This window comes from Marmota flaviventris, chromosome 9 (assembly GCF_047511675.1).
Source record: "Marmota flaviventris isolate mMarFla1 chromosome 9, mMarFla1.hap1, whole genome shotgun sequence".
NCBI lineage: Eukaryota > Metazoa > Chordata > Mammalia > Rodentia > Sciuridae > Marmota > Marmota flaviventris.
Window position 1 is genome coordinate 32,703,588 of NC_092506.1, and position 20,544 is coordinate 32,724,131.

A 20,544-nucleotide genomic window follows, 5' to 3' on the forward strand; every position below is an offset into this window, starting at 1 on the left:
GATGCCGGAGTGTACCATGTCAGGACTGTGCAGTTCTGCTGGCTTTGAGTTCTAACTAGTTTTCCCACCCAGGAGGGTGGCCCACCCGAGTAAGGATGTGTCCCAAAGAGTTGCACTTCCAGTTCCAGCCTGCTCTGCAGGGGAGGAAGGTGATGAGACTTAAAAATCTGAGTTGAGATTGGTACATGTTGAACTAATTTGCAATAAGTGATGGAAGTTGCCTGAGATACACTAGTGAGTCTGGAAGGGATATTTGACAACTCACAGTTGAGAGTAGTGATTAGAGGATTAAGACACAGAAAATAAAACAAAGCCCTAACTGTTTCAAGTTTGTATGGCACTGAGCAGAGACTCTTCCATTATTATGCAGATTAAAATCGGTGCACATGTGGTTTGATCCCAGGTCACTTTATATAGAATCCAGATTCTGAGCAGAATCTGGGCTAGTAGATTTCAAATGCTCTTCTAGGAAGTCAAGGGTGGGGTGGCTGCCCATAGAGTTTGCTCAGGACCCCAAGGGAGGGAGAAGAATGGGGTTTAGGTGGTGGGCTTATGGAGGAAGGTAGAGGTGCTGAGAAGGTGGGACTTCTCTCTCTTGGTTTAGCCAGAAAAAGTTTGCTTTTATTTTCTTTTACACATCAGTCTTCACTGTTAAGACATGTGGAAGGGACATCCTCCAAAGACATTTCCCTTATTTCTGAGACAAGTAAACTGAAGTTCAGACTTGGGAAGTGACAAGCCACAGGCTACAGGACCCTGAGTGGCAGGTTCAGGATCGAGATCACTTAATTCAATCGGCCTATTAAAATGGAAGGGTTGAGTTATCCTCATGAATCCAAGAGGCCTTTATTGAGCATCTTCTATATAGAGTCATGCAGGGTCCCCCCCCCCCCCTTCTCTTCTTCCTGAAAAGATTGATGAAGTTATTGCATCCATTTGGTGCCTCGACTGCCGGAAAAATAACAGCCAGCAGGGGCCTTCTTGGGTTACCTCGGTAAGAGATCTCTGCAAGTCAAACACTATTAACTTTAATGTGGCAGCTTTGATGGTGGGGAAGAGACAGCTGACACCATATTTCCTTAACAATAAACCACTCTGACACATAAAAACAAACAGGCTCAAGATAACATATAGCATTTCGGAGAAGAGGGCCAATAATGAGCATAGACGGATGTGAGAGGCTTTCCTTTAAAGCCGTGTGCCTCCATCTGCTGTGGAAACTTCTGAAAGGCAAGGCTCTTACAGAGACCACTGCCTGGCTTATTATGTGAACAGCCTGGGAGGAACTTTCAAATGAACCCTGGACTCCTGAGGGTCTTTCTGAAGACCCTCTTTAACTCCACTTTAGTCATCAGACTTGAGTGTTGGTGGTTTGTCTATCCAGTTCTAGAAACCTGGGCAATATGCCCCTCCGTCTTTACTGCCACAGGGTGACCTGGCCTGCTGAGGTCATCTTCATGGGCTGAGCTCCTCAGATTCCAGAAATGATCTTATGAGCAGTGGCTGCTACACAGGGACCTACCAGGATTCATTCCACCTTGGCAGATACTAATCCAGTACTTGGCCTAAAACAATACTACCAATAGGGTTAGACCACATTCGGTGCTAATACCTGTTGGAGGTGATAAAGAGGGAGATGGTGTATAATTTGGAGCTCTTACAGGATATGATCATCAGTCATTAAACTCAGATTTCCGTTAGACTACGATGAGTGACAGATAGTTCTAAGAATTGTTTATCTCGGTGCCCTCCCAAGCCATGTCACTTAGGGAACACCTATGTTATATCCTTTCACTGGGGGCTTTGAAAGGATCACTATAATTGTACTTTTGAACTTTTATATTGTTTTCTACATGTATTTTCTCTTTTGAATGTCACAACCTTCCTGTTGAGGTGGTTTTTCTTAGTCTGACTGGGTTGCCTGGGGCCATGTAAGTAGAAAACATCAGAACCAGGGATGGAGGGATTTCAAGGTTCATTCTACTCTGAGGAGAAGCCCTGAGGGGTGCTCGTATGTGCATGTGTGTGCGCGCGAGCGTGCGTGCGCGTGTGTGCACGTGCGTGTGCGTGTGTGTGAGCGCACATGCTTGTGCACACATGTGTATGGGCTGGTGGTGGGGTAGACAGTGCCTATAAAGCAGAAGAGCCCACCCTGAATTACTCATAGAAACCTACTGGTAATTCTAGAGCCCTAGTGTAGCCTTCAGTGAGATAATACATTGCCCACGCACCTGCTTTCATAAGGGTAATGGTTATTATTTATATTATTTATATTATGCTTATGCAAATTCTTAATTTTATACTTACTCTTGATACTAATGTTAGAGGTACTCCTATTACCCCTAGGCTATAAAGGAGGAAACTGAAGCTGAGAGACAGTAATGTTCCCAAGGTCACACAGCTGGTAACTGCCTGTCCCTGAGTCTGTGCTTGTCCCTTTATGCCACTTCATGCTGTTTTTTTGTTGTTGTTATTTTGTTTTTTTAGGTATCACTGTCATACAACAATTGGTATATTTTAAAATGTACAATATTATGTTCTGATAACCTGCAAATCATATATGCCCATGAAATCATTACTATAATCAAGATCTACTCATCCACCCACAAAAGATTCTTCATGACGCTTTTAAATTCCTCTCTCCTGCCCTTCTCCATCTTCTTTTCTATTCCTCACATGCTGGGGTTTTGTTCTGAGCTTGTGGTCAGAGGTGAACAATGGGAAGGAGAGAGGCCCTGATTAGACTAATCTGGACATTAATAAAAATAGTAACTGACCATACATGCCAGCTTCTATGCTAATGTTTGTCCACATGATCTCATTCACCTTGACAGTGACACTGCCAGGTGAGGGAGGGGTTCTGACCCCGGCCCCATAACTGACCTATTGTATGGATTAGGAAGAGCAATTTAACTTCTCGAGGCCTCAGTTTCCTTGTCTGCAAAAGACGAAAATAGTGAATCCTTTACGAGGATGTCGTGAAGGTGAATGAGGTCATGCTACCAGGCTGTTGGCATAGTGCCTGGTGTGTAGGGAGGACTCCTGGAAAATGGCTGTATTTATTATGATGAGGTGGGCATTATTATCATCTTCATTTCCCAGGAGAGGCAACTGAGGTCAAGAGAGGTTATAGGTCCCATGGCCAAGACCACGTTGTAAGTGGAAAAACTGGACTCCCCTCTCCTGCCCTTCACTGCGCTCAATCCCTCGATCCTTGGTTCTTAGCTTTGATGGAGAAATCCTCCCTATTTTCATGATTTGGCCATGAAAAGAAATTGAATGTTAAAAGCTCAGGACACTGCTCTTTCCCCTGCAGTGTAGAGATAACTTAAACTGGGAGAGAAGCAGTTTCCATTGATGACAGAATGCAGATTCAGGATGCTCAGAACCAGGAGAAACCTTCAGGAAGAAAAGTATGACACTCTCTCTGAAGGGCAAGCATTCTGATAGGGGTACGGAAGGCCTGTTTTAGAAGCAGCTCTTGTGAAACAGATCTGGGGGTTTAAGATTAAGACGAACCAGCTATGCTATGCGGCATCGCTGCTTAAGAGGCAGATGTGATCCGAGACATACTTTTGAATCATGATGGCTCTGGGATCCCCGAGGGAATTTAGGGATTTTGTAGTCTGCTTTGTTATTTGACATTTGAAGAAGCTAAGCATCTTTTTATGAGGTCACAAGATGAGTTTGGAGTCATTGCGAGGGGACAGGCAGAATCGACTTGCTTGCTGGAGACCGCATGCCTTTTTTTGATCCTGGCCTTTGGTGGGAAATCAGGCTATCTCAGGAGACAGTGGGCTCCTCTCCCTGGAGGTTTGCAGATAAGAGACTGACTGAAAAACACAGATAGTCCCAGACTTTACAACTTTATGATGGTGAGACGTTGATGTGCACATTCAGTTTTAGAAACTATCTTTCAGGTTTTGAGTTTGTATTTTTTGTGGATCTCTATCATGATGCTGGGTGGTGGCAGCGAGTTGAAGCTCCTAAGGAGCCGCATAATCGTGAGGATGAAGGAATGACTCTCTACAGCGTGCTGTATGGTAATAAATTGCACAAGGTCTTCAACACTTTATTATAAAATAGGCTTTGTGTTTGATGTTTTGTCCAGCTGTAAGCTCACGTAGGTGTTCTCAGCACATTCAAGGTAGGCTAGGCTAAACTGGGACATTCCGTAGATCAGGTGTGTGCTAAAGGACAATGGGTTTATCAGGAACAACATGGTAAGCTGAGGAGCATCTGTAACTGGCACTCAGGTTTGTGAGGGTTGCTTCATTAGCTTATTCCAGCTAGTGGTTGTGTGCAGAAGTAATCAATCCTATTCTTACCTTTCAACAGGTTCAGGAAACCAAGACTTAGAGCAGTTCATCAGAGGCCTCCCCCAGGAAAGTTTTAATGATACCTGGCCTAGAATTCTAAGTTTCAAGTTTGAAAGAAACGAGGAAATTCCTACTGTCCCTTCCCACACCCTTGGCTAAGGTCAGATTTCTCTGCCACAGTCACCCTGGAAGACTTGGGTGCATGTCCTCATGCATGTTACAGCCACGGATGATGATGACTCATAATTAGCTGTAGCCCTTGTACTTGGGTCCCCAGGCTGGGGGCAGGGACAGTGAAAGGGCTCAGGGTCTCAAGAACATATTCCCTTATCTTCCAGCATGAGAACGCCTCTGAGAGACCAGGTGATTGTTCTTTGGGAGCCATAGACTATGGCAGCCCAGGACTGAGTCTGCGTGGCCCACTGTGGTTTCTCCTGGCCCCTTTTCTTCCCAGCATCACAGCAGCCCTAAAGATGCTGCTTCCAACTCTGACTCTGGCTGCCCATCCCCATTCCCAGGGCTCCAGCCCAACAGCTGGGTGAGAGTTGTAAATAAAGGCTGAAAAGGAGGGCTGCTTAGGCAAAGCTGATGCACCTGATTTCCTCTTTTCTCACCCAACATTTGTGCAGCCAGATGAAACCCTAGTAGGTGAATACCTCAGGCATGAAGGTGGGAGGCACTGGGGGAATGCAGCCTCTGTCCTGAGTGGAGAGTATCACACTTGCGCCCGGGGGAAGCCCTGCCCTGGTCTATTCTCCAGGCAGGGAGGTGCTGGGGCAGGTTAGGTGTCTCAGAGCCTCACTCTGTATTGTCCCCTTCATGGAGCACCCCTTCTGGGCTGCCCTTTATCAGGTGGCAATTGTCCCTGGATGCCATAGCCTGGCTTCTTTCTTTGAAAAGGAGTACAGAGCTCTACAGAGCCTGGGCTGTTTTGCTTTATGTGGACTCAGGCACAAGGGACACAGTCAGTCACAGGCTGCCTAGAAGTTCCCTGGTAGCCTTTATTGTGATTGCTCTCGGTAATGACCAGGAAGCTGGGCTGATTTAGCTGTTATTAATTTCAAAATGTCAAAAATCTCTGCCCTCTAGTGGTTTTTTGAGAAATATTCACAACATTATTTGGAGAGGGAATAAGAGAAAGAAAGAGAGAGAGAGAGAGAGAGAGAGAGAGAGAGAGAGAGAGAGAGAGAGAGAAAGAAAGAAAGAAGCCAACTTTTAATTACAAACTGGATTCAGGTTTAAACAGAATGATCAAAGGGCAGGATGACTGGAGAGAGCTGAGTCCCCGATCTCCACAATTCAACACCCTTTCTGCTTCTGTGGCCTCTCCCTGGCCATGGATAAGCTTGGGCACAGTCCAAACCAATTTTGACTATTAAAAAAAGAAAAAGCACATCCCTAAAAACAAAACTCATTTTGGATTCCTTGTTCTTGCTCAAGACGGTGCCCCTAAAGTCCTTTGACTTGTCACCAAAGTGTGTTCACTGACTGAGTGATAACACGGTGGACTCGTGGCTTACCTCAAACTTCCTATTTTCCTTAGAAAGCATCCCTTTGGCGTTGGCATTTTTCACCCCATAACAAGTATTCTATTTTGAGAAGAAAATGCACCCAGAATGTTGAGTTGAAAACGCCTCTCGTAGCCTACCCACCTTAATATTTGACTTTTCCTTTTTCTTCAAAGTGAAGACAGATCTTAATTTAATATGGTGGGTTGAACTGCGTGTTCCCTTCCTCAAGTTTTTAACTTTACCCTTAAGTTGACTCTTGCCTACTCGGTGACCTTGCACCCTAATTTTTCCGTTTACTTCCTGTACTGCATTTGAAGTGCCTGTAAATCACATCTCAGGTCAACCCTCTCTTTAACATGAATAATATTTGTATTCTTGCTGTGCAACACAATTTTACAACAATGCCAATTTATTTTCTTTTTTTGGCAGTTTAGGCTTTCATTCTTTTTTCTTTTCTCCTTCAAAGCCCTATATATTTCAAGTCTTTCTTTTAGCTTTGGTGGTGAGTGCTGTTTAAAGCACTGACTTTTCGCTTCCAGAGGTGCATCTGGAAAACGTCACACGTGAGGTTCTAGGTGGGCTGACCTGATTTGATGTGGGTTCAAGGCAGAATTGGGCCCAGTCAGGGGCTGTGGTGTGGAGGCAGAAGTAGAAGAAAGTATTGCAGGGACAGAGACCCTGGAGAACAGATTCTCACCTGGTACTTGGGTTGGGCACTTGGCGCAGGCTTCACTGCCCCTCCCGCTCCACGTAGGGCCCTCCTTTAATTAAAATCACATACTTTGATAATCTTGTAATCATTGATTTGTTTCCAGAAGCTATCAGGTTGCATGAGTCAGCCAAGCAGAAACAAGATCTACTGACCTTGTGAGGGAGGGAAATTCAGCATTGGGCCTGGGGAGGGTAAAAGCAGATAGAATTTTTATTTCAATATTATCTTCTAAGAGCTTAGCTGATAAACCCTGGCTAGTTCCCATGGTACCATTCCTTTCCCTTGTGAAAAATCATTCAACTATTGCTTGTGCCCATTATTCATTTTTGTCCTTATGAGTTCTATGTGTTTTGGGTGTTCTTTGTTGAAACACTTAGAATTCTAAATTTATTTGTGCCCTTACATGGGGAAAAATTCATCTTGCACCTGTCCAGGCAGTCAGCAGAATTGACAAATTTATGGGGCCCAAGAACTTCAGAGTATCATACCTCTGGTGAAATGGTGAGGGTGCAGCTCAGTTTGTCTATGGCTAGACGGAACAGAATGACTGAGAGTCTGACTTGTGGAACAGAATGACTGAGAGTCTGACTTGCAGTCAGATGGCTTCCTTACCTGACTGCAGGCAAGTTGCTTACCCTTTATAAGCCTCATTTTTATTTTTCAACTTGAAAATGGAAATAGCAGTAATGTAAAATGAAGATTCGTAGAGGTGATGCATGGAAGGTTCTTAGCACATTGTGTTCGGTGAATGCTAGTTATAAATATGAGGATGGAGGATCCATTGTAGAGCATTGACCTCTGTCATACAAACTTGGACTGTGGTGTCAGAATGGTCTGAGTTGGGACCCTTATGTCTTAGTTCAGTGGCTGTGGAAACCTCACACACCCACCTGAGCTCCACCTCAGGGCTGCTACAAGGCTTGTCTGAAGTACAGGCTGCTCCTGGCATGACACGTGGGGCTCCTCAACAAAAGCTAGCTCCTTGCCCCTTCCCCAGCTCCCCAGACTGATGGGTCTTGGCTGCACTTGACTTTTCAGCCCTAGATTTACTTGATATAAGTTAGATGAAAAGAAAAGGAGACCCCTTAGTTGGATACCCTCCCTTTAAGTTAAAAGCAGTCATTTAACCCTTCCTTTCAGACATCAAAACCCCAGAAGCCTTTGGCTCCATAATATAAAGTATCAAGTTAATTGAAACAAATATTGCTGTTTTATTAAATCAATACATGTGTTGTTACAAAATAATGAATAGAAAGTTCTCCTAATCTTTCCTCTATAGAACAAAGTGCCCTGATAGGGAAGCCATGCCCAGCGCCATGAAGAACTTTTGGGACGCCCAGTGCTTTGGATGTCAGTGAGATGGTTGGAAAGATGTCACTGCTGTGTACTATCCCTGTGTCCTAGTATCATGCTCGGCACCTGGTGTACCTCTGGGCAGAATTTTTGCTTGAATGCCCAGGAGGACTTTTCTCTTTTGTTAATAAAGAATTAAACTGTCAATAGTGTTTTCTGGAGGTTGGAGAGGAGAGAGCAGGGGCTTCATGGAAAGGGAATGACACAGAGCAGCTCTCTGCTCAGCTCCGAGGCCAGGGCTTGGCTACTCCACAGGCAGGTCCGTGAGAAACAGCGACACCCGCTCTTGGTGTGAGCAGTCTGATTTCTGCTTACATACACAGACTTGATTTATAATCGAAGTCCGGACAGCATCTGAGTCTAATTACCTGGGTATATGAAAGTTCAGGAGATCTCAACTAAGTTAGCAATTCAGGGATGCGCTTTACCAGAAGCAGATGGAAAAAATAAAACACTTTAGTTTATGACTATTTTTCTATTCGGGGGAAGGAGAAAGAACAAAAAGAGTTGCCAAATTGATCCTTGTCAAGCACTAATTAAATATTATTCATGATTAATTTTGATGTTGATGTATTCAGTGTTTTAACAGTGTCATAAATATCTGAAAGAATGAAATAACTCATTTTGTGTAGCTATAATAAATCATGCATACCGCAGTCCCCACGTGTCTGTTATTTTTTTTTTTAATATGTATGCTTGTTAGTGACTCTTCTGGAATGTTATTAAGGGATGTGAGGGAACAATATCCTAATCCTGCTTTGCAGTTGCCATTTCATCTGATTAAAAACAAATATATTAACAATTATGAAATAATTTAAGAATTAGAGATGGATACTGAAGTATTAACAGATGAAGTGACATAGCATCTAGGACCTGCCTTTAAAAGCATCTGGATTGGCTTGGAGAAGGTTGAAAATCATGAAATAAGACTAGCCATGAATAGATAATTCTTTTTTTAGGGGGTGTGGGTACTGGGGATTGAATTCAGGGGCACTTGACTACTGAGCCACATCCCCAGCCCTATTTTGTATTTGATTTAGAGACAGAGTCTTGTTGAGTTGCTTAGTGCCTTGCTAAGTTGCTGAGGCTGGCTTTGAACTTGCTGTCCTCCTGACTTGGCCTTCAAAGCTGTTGGGATTACAGAAATTTCTTTGAGAAAGAAAGAGTTCAAGTTTATTCCTTAAGAAAAATTGTGGTAATTAGTTTTCGTTGTAAGCATATATGCAAGATATGAATCTTGAGTCAGAAAATGTAGTTGATGCAGTTTGAGATTGATGTCAGTGCCGAAAATGACAATAGTGGCTTTTACTTAATTGAATATCAACAGTATGCCAATTCCTATACTAGATGTTTTACATACTTATTTAATACTTAAGGGCTGGGATGTAGCTCAGTGGTAGAGTGCTTGCCGAGTGTAAGCAAGGCCCTGGTTTGATCCCTAGCAACACACACAGAAGCACAAACAAGATTGCTCTGCAGGTTAAATATTTTCATCCTTATTTTATAGATAAGGGAACTGAAGTTGAAGAAGGTTAAATTACTTGTTAAAGGCCGCATACCCAATGACAAAAACAAGGTCTTTGAAGTTCCAAAGCTCATCCTCATTGTTTCCCTCTAATTTAAAAAGAGATTGCATTTAGTGGGACAGTGGGTTAGAACCATTCATTCAAATAATTTGAGCAGGAAGAAGACTAAGAGATGCTGTAGTCTGAAGATGGCAAATAGGTGACATGTCTGCTTCTGCTCCTACCCCCATTGTGGCAGACATTGCTAATCCATTGTGGCATTTGTCAGTGCTGGCTCAGAATCCTGTTCAACACAATGCCTGAGACAGCTTGCTAGCTCAGAGTTGACTTTCATATAGAAACCAAATTCATCCTTTCTCATCTGCCTTGCCCCCTTAACAAATAAGAAAACACTCCCAGAAGAGTCAGAACTTACTCAGGGTCTCACAGCTAGTAGGGGACAAAGTACTCATTGTAGGTCCAGGGTTTTTCCACTACAAGTAGATAACACTCCTTCCAAGTTAAACCTTCTCTGATTTTTTCTTATATGTGTTAATACATACAAACTGCTTGGAACAGGGCCAGGTACATAACAGATACTGGATTAATATTGACTATTAAAAAACTATAAAAAATTAATATTGACTATTGACAAACAGCTGCAGTCTCATGCCCTAAGGCCTTCTGTAACATAGGCTGCTCAGCCTTGGGTCCCCCGTCACTGCTCCTCAGGAATGTGCATGGAAGGCACCGCTCTGTCCAGCCTAGATGGATGATGTCAAGCAGCCGACCTTAGCATCTCCTTTTGTGTGGCGCCAGCAGTACCCCGCCAGCCTCACCTTGCCCGGGGTTGGCAGACCCATAAACCACTCAACCAACTCACTGTGTTCCTGCAACAACACACTATCCAGATTGGGGCTTCTTTCATGATCTCAGGTCTCCCTCTCCTTTTCTGAAGCATTTTGAATTCTTGGACAATTTTGACCAACGTTACTTCACCATTCACAGAAGAATTTTCACACCTACAGAAAATGTGCCATCCCCAAAGCCTTTATTCTTTGGTGGTTTTGTGGGTTGGTTCTGCCTTTCCTGGGGGATCCAGGAATGAGGCGGTTATTACGAGTGGATTTTTTTTTCTTAACCTGTGAATTAAGCAGCTAATAGAAGCCCATGTAATTTGTGTGACAAGTGACAGCTTGTGTGAAAATAACTTACCCGTATCCTGTTACACATTTGCATCCATTATGCTGGGTAAAGCTGTATGTCACTGGCAGACCATTAAGATGTAGTCACCAGTGTTTTCCTAGGTGAAAGGGTAATTATTTTTGCTGTTTGCTTGTAATTTATTAATAGTCAGTGAAGAACATTAGGGTAAAGGATTATTTCAAACAAAGTCACAGATCAAATGTGTGGAAGGCATAGTGATCTAGCAGCTGATAAGAAAGACTGTTAGTGTAAGGGTAAGTTTTAGTTTGAGATCTGCATGTGCTACGCCTGATGGGCTTTTCAGATAAAATCAGTGCATTATGCATGTACTGGATAGAAAAGGGGGAGAATACCAGTCAATTGTTTCACTCTAGAGAGAATCAAATATGCTCTGGAATAAAATCCCACTTTCCTATCATGTTGTATGCCCACTAGTAGCATACACGGTGATTTTTAAGTGTCAAGTGCATGTTCTAAAAAAGTACGTATTCATTTTAGGGAAAGAATATAGAAACATACCAAGCCCATGATTTCTTGGATTATTACTTATTTTGATTAGGTTGACAAACTAGATACTTTTGTTTTAAAAAAGCAAGTTCAGGAAAAGTGAGTTAAAGAAAAAAGTAAATAGTGGTAAGGGTAGAATTCAGATATGTCCAAAAAGGACAAAGTGTTATGCACATGGAGGATGTTTAGAGAACATTGAACTAGAAACTAGTTCCCTTGGAACCTTAAGATTATCCTTGCTAAAACCCAAGCATGGTAATACACGCCTGTAATCCCAGCAACTTGGGAGGGTAAAGCAGGCGGATTACAAATCTGAGGCCAGTCTCAGCAATTTAGTGAAGTCCTAACTGAAAAAAAAAAAAAAAAAAGAAAGAAAGAAAGATTATTCTCGCTAACTAGGGGTGACCCCATGTCTGGACATAATGTATCTTATGACAAAACCATCTGGAGCTCTTAGGACATTCCACCTTTTCTTTATACTTTCAGCACAATATTATTCTTCAGTTTGTGAAGCCCCAAAACAAAACAAAACATTGAATGCAAGTCAAAGCAGGCATTGGGAGGAATTTACTGGATTTTTTTTTCTGGGTGTGAGATGAAAGATTACAGTCTTGAGTGAGTTTGCAGATGAGCCAAGGTCTCGGCTGAACTCTGTCTCAGCTTCATCTGGTCTCTGGTATAAACTCATTTTTCCCTGGACCTCAGTTTCCACATATGTAAAGTTAGGTTAAGATGATCCCCACATTGCCCTGCAGCCCTGAATTTTGGACTCAGTCAGAATTCTGGAAGAATTGTACCCATTTCTGGGAAATTGTACACATTTCTGAGTCTCCTAAGAAGGTTACTAACACCATAAACTGAGCTGATCTCTTATAATGGGCTAAGTGGCTTCTTTAAAGGAAACAAAACTTATTTAGGATATAAATTTGGATGTGTTTATTAAAGCAAAACCAAGTGCTGCTTCTTTTCTTTCATATCAGGATCTTTTTTGAAAAGTACTGTCCCTAATCCAGCTCAGGAAGAGGGTCAAAGATGATTTCACAAGGAAGGAGAACACCAAAGCTGATTCTTAGAAAAAGGGAGGCAGTTAGCCAGAGAAATGGGACGGGTGATTCAATCAGCAAGAGTAGTTTGAAGCAAGACCTGGATACACAAAAGAACATGGTTCATTTAGGGCAATTCAAGCACTTGCTGACTCAGCAAATAGTCATTGTCTTGCCTACCTGTCCCAGACACTGTGACCATCAGGCTGCAGTGCAAGGTGGGGGTAAGAGGAGGGGGCCGGGTGAGTAGCACTGGCTCCTGAAGGGTTTCCTGCTGAAGTTTGGACTTCCAACAAGCTACTGTCAACTGTAAAGAGGCAAGAAAGCTTTGAGGTCAGGAGAATTGTGGGAAAAACAGAGGCTTTGGGGTGTGCTTGCGCTTGTTCAAAGGCATCAGCTTCTTGATCTCTAATAGCTCAGCAGACTTCAGGGGTTTTTCCCTTGAGAGTGTCTTTCTGAATCTGGTGATTGGAAGGGCATCTAAGGTCTGTAATTATAAACACTCTTGTCCTCTGGGCTCTGGGAATGGGGAATGGTGGGTGTCTGACTGTACCTATTTCTGTTGCGACCTCTCATGCTGATTTGCAGTTGGACTGGGTGAAAGCCGACTCCTCCCTTTGAGCTTTTCTCCTTGGAGGAGGAAGCAGCTATCTCAGAAGATATTTCCATAGACTGGAAAACATAGGCATGTTTCCTCTTGCAGTGTTTTTTCCCCACAGACCATGTAAGGTATCATTCAAGCTGCTTGTTCTTTCTGATTATTTCAGACACAAGCAGCCCGTTCCTTTCCATCAAGCAGATCTGGATAAGCCATTGCCAACTCCATGAAAGTGCAACATTGGAGCGAGTGATACAGTGATGAGCCAGGAAGCCAGAGGTGGGCACAGGCTTCCTCAAAAGAGTTAGATAACATTATGGAGAAAAGATAAGGAGAATCTGAGAACATAATATCTTGCAATGGTTCATGCAGCTATTTAAAACTGCAGTTAAAATAAAAGAGCTCCTGCCACTATCTACTGAATACTCTGAAACATGAAGGGTCTGTCAGCAACTTTAAGTCTTTGCATTTGAAGAGTTAAAAATAAAGGAAGACTTTCTGTTGATTGCCAAGTTCAAACTCTAGCCCTGTTGCTGACTAGCTGTTGCCCCTTGCAAGTGGCTGAATGTTTGTCCCTGCCTTTCCTCCTATGTAAATTGAGTAATAATATACCTTCTTGAAAGGGTTTCAGGGAAGAGCAAATTTGATGAACTTGGCAAAGCACTTAGTAAGTGTGCAATGAGCACTAGTAGTTGATATTATCCAAAGGACGTGTTTGGGGGCATTTCCATCCAGACAGCCCTAAACACTGTAGTAAGGATAACAATTTACATGCATAGAATTCAGCAGAGTTTACATTTTATACAAGTGTGTTCTCGGCTAGGAGAATTAGAGCCCTTAGCTGATTTGGCCAAATTCTTGGAGTGAATAAGGGCTAGAACTGGCACACAGGTGCCAATCTTTTGATTGAAATCTGGTTCTTTCTACTGCATCATGGAGTCTTACACCAAGAATGTCTTTGAGAGACATTTTCATATAAACTCTACTCTTTTTCTCCAAGTGAACCATTCTTATTTCTATGAATCCAAAAGTTACCATCCACCTGTGTCCTAACATGAGCCTGCTGGGACACATCTGACTTCCTAGATCTGGGGTTTAGACAGGCTGGGGAATTGTTGGTAGGCACTTTAGTAGGGTTTATTACTGACAATATCTGGGACAGTCCAGAAAATGTAAAATTTAATGTATCATTTCAGTTGAGCTCAGAGAACAGCTCCTTGCTGTGTTGCAAAGGTGGTTAACATTAGCCTGGAAAGTGAGTGTGAGTAAATCTTTGCTGGAGCAGCAAAAGCTATACAGTGTCTCCTACCCACCTTCTGCATAATTAACAGTAGGTGTAGAGGCTTGTGACTGTTAACCGTCACCTCTCGCCAGGCATGTGGTGCCCGCCTGTAATCCCAGAAGCTCCGGAGGCTGAGGCAGAAAGATCACAAACACAAAGCCAGCCTCAGCAATTTAGCGAGGCCCTAAGCAAGACCCTGTCTCAAAATAAAAAGTAAAAAGGGGCTGGTGATGTGGCTCAGTGGTTAAGCATCCCTGAGTTTAAGCCCTCATCTCTCTCCCCTACAAAAAAATAAATAAATAATCATCTCTCTCAGAGGGCTTCTATTCAAGTCCATATCCTTTAGCATAGTCATTTGTTAGGTCACCTATGGGATATGGTTACCTATACATCGAAAATTCTAGTCTTATGGCCTGCAGTTTCCTTCTTGTGAGAATGGGCCTAAAATTCCATTGAGTCATGGCTTAAATGCCACTCCTTATTACCTGCAGAGATTGATTTTACTGCAACCGAAGATCTCAGGTGGAAGCTGTTCTTGCACAATGTCATGTGATGTAGTGGTAAGGGGACTTTCTTGGGTTCTAATCCTGAGCAAGTGACTTCATCTCTGTGGTGACATTTCCTCTTATCTGTGATGAGGGAGTTGAAGTCAGTAATATTTTAAGGGTTCTTAAGCATTTAAATTCTACGCTACATAAGCAGTAATTTAGGAATAAATTAGAAGACTCAAGAGGAACACCAGACTAAAACTGAGACATGGAGACATGAATGTATTTATCCTTTTAAAAATTAGTTTCATGGCAATAGTGAGATTCATAAAAACACAATTTAAAGCAGTTGCTATGTATTCTCTGTGCATGAAAGCAATAAGGTTTTTTATAATTGGAAATTGTGTTTTATTCTTATTTTCTTCAAAAATTATTTTAAGGTGGGTAGTCATCCAGGCCAGAAGTTCCTACTCTTGGTTTGTGGTCAAAATCTGAGGGAGACATTTGAAAAGTACAGGATTTCTGGGCACCTCCCAGACCTTTGGGATCAGAATATCAGAGTTGTAGGCTCAGCAGTCTCCATTAAAGACCAAGAAGATAGTCAGACTCTCTGGGCGAGTCCCAGGCGGAAAATCCCTGCTTAGTCAGCCTGAGTTGTGTGATTTTGATGGATTCAGTTTCTGATGGCTGGCTGTGTCTTTCTCATTCCAGAATTTTCCTAGTGCCTGAGGTGAGCCATGGGGGATAATCTGCATTATCAGTTCATTGACTGTTAACTGTTGGGTGTGTATGACCTGCAGCCCAGGGCTCTTGTAAGGCCTGGCATTTCCAGTTTGTGAAGGGTGAGTGTTTGGCTGTATGTCAACCCTACCTTTGGTGGCCTCCGGTCTGACTTTGTCATCCTATACCTCTGGGGATTCTGCCCTCTTGCATGTGCTCCCTGACAAAGCCACATCTTCTTCCTACAAGTAAGAACTCCCTATTTAGTCAGAGTGCTTTCTTTCTTTCATTTTAGCTATATTTGAGATATGACTCACAAACCATGTAATTCACCCTCTTAAAGTGCACAATCATTGTTTTTTTGATGTGTGTGGGGGGGCATGGATACCAAAGATTGAACTCAGGGGCACTCAACCACTGAGCCACATCCCCAGCCCTATTTTTATTTTATTTAGAAACAGGGTCTCATTGAATTGCTTAGCGCTACTCTGTTGCTGAGGCTGGCTTTGAACTTGAGATCCTCCTGCCTCAGCCTCTTGAGCTGCTTGGATTATAGGCATGCACCACTGTGCCCAGCAACAGTCAATGGTTTTTAGTAGATCCACAAATATGTGCATATTTCATGACTCCCAAAGAAATCTTATACCCTTTAGCTAACAATTGCTCCATCTCCTCATTCTCCTAGCACTAGGCAACCACGGATCTTCTTTCTATCATTATAAATTTGCCTCTTCTAGGCATTTCCTGTAATTGGAATTATATAACAATTATATAACATGTCATCATTTGGACTGCTTTTGTCACTCAGCATAATGTTGCCAAGGTTCCTTCATGTTGTAGCACCTTTCTATGCTTCACTCCCTTTTTCTCCCCCCCCCCTTTTTTATAACTTTTCTAAAAATTAACTGTTTTTTATGGAAGATTATATTCATCTTTTTTTTAGTTTTATTGATTTTATTTTTTTAAATACATGACAGTGGAATGCATTACAATTCTTATTACACATATAGAGCACAATTTTTCATATCTTTGTATATAGAGTATGTTCATGCCAATTCATGCCTTTATACATGTACTTTGTTTTTTAATGCATTACCAATTCTTTTTTTTAATATTTATTTTTAAGTTTTAGGTGGACACAATATCTTTATTTTACATTTATGTGGTGCTGAGGATCGAACCCAGCGCCTTGTGCATGCTGGGCAAGCACTCCACCACTGAGCCACAACCCCAGCCCCTGTATTACAATTCTTATTATAATATACCACAATTTTTCATATCTCTGTTTATATATCAAGTATGTTGACACCCAATTCGAGTCTTTATACATGTACTTTGGATAATGATGTCCATCACATTCCACCACTCTTACTAATTCCCTGCCCCCTCCTTTTCCCTCCCACCCATCTGCTCTATCTAGAATTCATCTAATCCTCCCATGCTTCCCCTCCCTATCCCACTATGAGTCAGTCTCCTTATATCAGAGAAAACATTCATTATTTGTTTTTTTGGGATTGGCTAACTTCACTTAACATTATCTTCTCCATTGCCATCCATTTACCTGCAAATGCCATGATTTTATTCTCTTTTAATGATGAATAAAATTCTATGGTGTATATATGCCACATTTTTTTTCATACATTCATCCACTGAAGAGCATCTAGGTTGGCTCCACAGTTTAGCTATTGTGAATTGTGCTGCTATAAACATTAATGTGGCTGTGTCCCTGTAGTATGCTGTTTTTAAGTCCTTTCGGTATAGTCTGAGGAGAGGGATAGCTGGGTCAAATCGTGGTTCCATTCCCAGATTTCTAAGGAATCTCCATACTGATTTCCATATTGGCTGTGCCAATTTGCAGTCCCACCAGAAATGTATGAGTGTACCTTTTCCCCACATCCTCTCCAACACTTATTGTTGTTTGTCTTTATAATAGCTGCCATTTTGACTGGAGTGCTTCACTCCTTTTTAAGGTCAAATATTATTCCACTGTATGGATAGCCCACATTTTATTTATCTGCTAATGGGCATTTGGGTAATTTTTGACTATTCTGAGTAATGCTGCCGTGAACAGTTATGTATGGATTTTTGTGTAGCTATGTTTTAATGTTTTCTTGGTACACACCTAGGAGTGGAATTGTGGTCAACCATATGATAATATTTTGTATTTACCCTTTGAAAAACTCCTTGACAGTTTTCCAAAATGGCTGCACCATTTTAAATTCCCACCAATAGTATCAGAGGGCGCTATTTTTCCCATGTTGTTGTGAACACTTGTTAATTACGTCTTTTTTAAAAAAAAATTATTCCCACACTATTGGGTATGGAATGGTATGGCATCTCATTTCATTCTTATGGAATGCTTTCTGCCGTTTAAAAATTTGTTATTCCACAATATATAATTTAATTTATTTAATCCCCAGGGAATATCTTTTCAAAATGAAGGCAAAATCTTAATTTTTAATTGTAGAAAGACTAGAAAATGCAGATAAGCAAAAATTTAGACACTCCAAATCATCTGTACTATCTCTACCCAGGGAAAATCAGTGTTACTCTGTGGAGTATCTCTTTTTAGTATCCTTTCCATAGAAACTCACTTCTTAATGGAGAATTTTTTAAACCCAGTGGTGGAACCAATTATGGAATTATGAAGAAGTTACTCCCTTCTTTCCATCTGAGATAAGACCAGGGATGAACCTCTTGATCATCCTTGCTAAAATTCTGACCTGGGTGGTGGACGAAAGAAATGCTCATCTTTCTGACCGCAGCAGTCCAATGAAAACTTCTAACTTTTAGCTATGTAGTTCTTTTAGCTATGTCACTGAATGAAGATCCTTGATGCTACTTAAACATGGAGAGTGTCCTTAGGGAAGTCCTTGGGGTAGCCTGGTTCCCTCACATCCTGAATCTAAGAAACTTTTGACATGGTGCTGTGAGGAGCATTTTTATTTTTATTTGAAAACATTGGCCACCTTAGACTTATGGATGAAGAAAAGGATAATGCGTGTTGCAACACCATCTTTAATAGTTGACCCAACATTTTTGCATTTATTTTTAAAAAGCAATCTTTTCCTAACATCTAGTGGCTTAAAGGTTGAATGGCAACTCATTTTCATAATAATGTGGATCATCTCTTAAGTTCGTGGCATAAGTCACTGATTTGCCTCTTAGAGTAGATGCTCTCCTTATAACAGTGGGATTCTGAACTGGTAGCCCTGTTCTGCAGGGCTATTTTTTTCTCCAATAGTTAAAACAAAATATTATAGAACACTTATTATATGCTGGTCCTTTTACATAGATTATTTCATTTAATCCTCACAGCTATCTTTCAAGGTATGATTTATCTTTGTGCCTGCTTTACAGATTGAATCATAGGGAAGTTAACAACCGGTCTGTGCTTTGGATGCACCAATCTGGCCGTAGAGTCTTTCCTGCTAGCATTCTAGAAAATAGTACTTTTTAAAAACTGGTAATTCAACAAATGGGGAAACCAATACAATTATAAAGACAAATATTTGCTTATGGGGACTGCTTGTATTTGGGGACATGTAACAGTTTGAACTCTTCTGCTCACTGTTAGATGTCACACACTGGCCCTCTTCTGTCCTTCTGCCCCTACCACTTGGGAAAGAGGTTTAAGTAAGCCTTCCCTGCAGAGGGGGCTATTTTTTCTCCTTTTTTTAAAAAAAAAATTAGCCAAAAATGGCCTTTTGGTTAATTAAGCATTTCCCTGTGAATATGCTTGGAAAGTGAGAGGGAAGCTAAGATGTATCCATTCTCTTTTCTCAATCTCATTCCCCTTCCTCCCTTCCACTCCTACCTCAAGTCCAAGGTCACAAAAGCTCTGGGGAGAGAGAAAGCACGTCAGTGCTTAGGAGAATGGACAGTGTCTTAAGGGCTGAATGGCAACTCATTTTCATAATAACGCAGACGGTCTCTGAAGTCCATGGCATAAGCCAGTGATTTGCCTCGTAGAGTAGAAGCTCTCCTAGTAACAGTGGGATTCCAACTGGCAGCCCTGTTCCACAGGGGCACTGTGGAAAGGGTAGTGGGAAGACTGGGGAGGTGAAGAAGGATCTGTGAGTGGCCCCGGACTCTGGAGGGAGACGTGCTGACTGTCAGCCCACAGTGAGCCATACTGTACTGGCTCTCTTATGGAGATTCTCTCATATTGAGTGCTGTTGTCACAAGTAGCTAATACAATTTATTCTGTTCTGAGTGCCACTCAGTGAAATGGGCATTATTAGCTGTCTTAACTTCTTTTTGGAATGAGACTGTCATCCCTATTTAATGAATGAGTTCATAGGCTCAGAGAGGTAAGATACATTGTCTGATAGCACACAGCACCCCAGCAGCAGGATCAAACTGCAGTTCTGCCTTGAATCCAAAGGCTTTGTGGAGTATATATTTAATTCATGTTCTGGAGTTTAGGGTTCTAGGTCCAGAGCTCCCTGGTGGGGCCAAGGGGTGGAGTCTCTGCTGACCTGGTAGGAAGGAGGTCATGATTACAGCCGGTAATAAATAAACTGGAGCCTTAGAAAGAGGGTCCGGTGTGGAGAATGGTGTCTGCTGGAGCCCCCCACAGCTGACTTTATACCCTACCTTTTACCAATAATAACAGCAGTAATAATAAAGAGTGAATATTTTTAAGCAGTATTTCTACAGCTTTTATAAAAACTTCAGAAAAACTTAGAATTCAGGTTTAGGGTCAGACCTGGGGTGGGATTCAGACTCTTCTACTGGCTTGTGACCTCTGGCTGCTCATAGACTCTTTTTGCCTTAAGTTATGAAAGGGGATAATGCTACCCAGGAGATAGGGTTGTTGGAGGATAATGCCTGGTACCTGGTAAGTGCTCTGGAAGAGTTAACTGCTGCTCTTACCCCACCCACACCAGTGCCTTCTGTCCCCCCCTTACACACCCTGGACGGCCCTCCTTGCTACCTTTACCATCTACTCCAGTGGAGACCCACTGGGTTCAACTGCTTTATGGAAACTCTTCTGGAACTTCATAGATTCTGCCTTGTTTGGAGTTGGTTGGTTGGTTGGGGGCCTTCAGGCTCTGAGAGACTCCTTTGCTGAAAGGGGTCTCCCCAGACTGTGTGTACCTTCTCCATTGACGCCTCTCTGGGGCCAGAGCTGCTCTATCAATTCTTTATTAAGACCAGCTATTTTTTATTTATGATGCTTGTGGGTTCATTAAAAATGGCACTCCCTGTTGGGGATACCAGCAATGCTTTTAGCCAGTTTTTATCAGGTTGTTAGAGTAGATATGAATATTTTAATAGAGAGAAAGAGCAAAGCC

At 42.1% G+C, this 20,544-nt stretch overlaps 1 protein-coding gene across 3 annotated transcripts in view; it reads left to right on the forward strand.

Moving 5' to 3' along the window:
* LOC139707107 (uncharacterized) overlaps positions 1–20,544 on the forward strand; it is a 185,503-nt gene that overhangs the window by 11,096 nt on the left and 153,863 nt on the right. Inside the window, exon 2 of one of the 3 annotated variants that reach the window (XM_071617115.1) lies at positions 15,236–15,254. The exons of 1 other annotated variant lie outside the window; for it this stretch is intronic. The gene's annotated coding sequence lies outside the window, so the exon portion shown is untranslated. Of the gene's footprint in view, positions 1–15,235; positions 15,255–15,314; positions 15,367–20,544 lie in introns of those variants that run through there. One more of the 3 variants, XM_071617116.1, reaches the window with a different exon arrangement.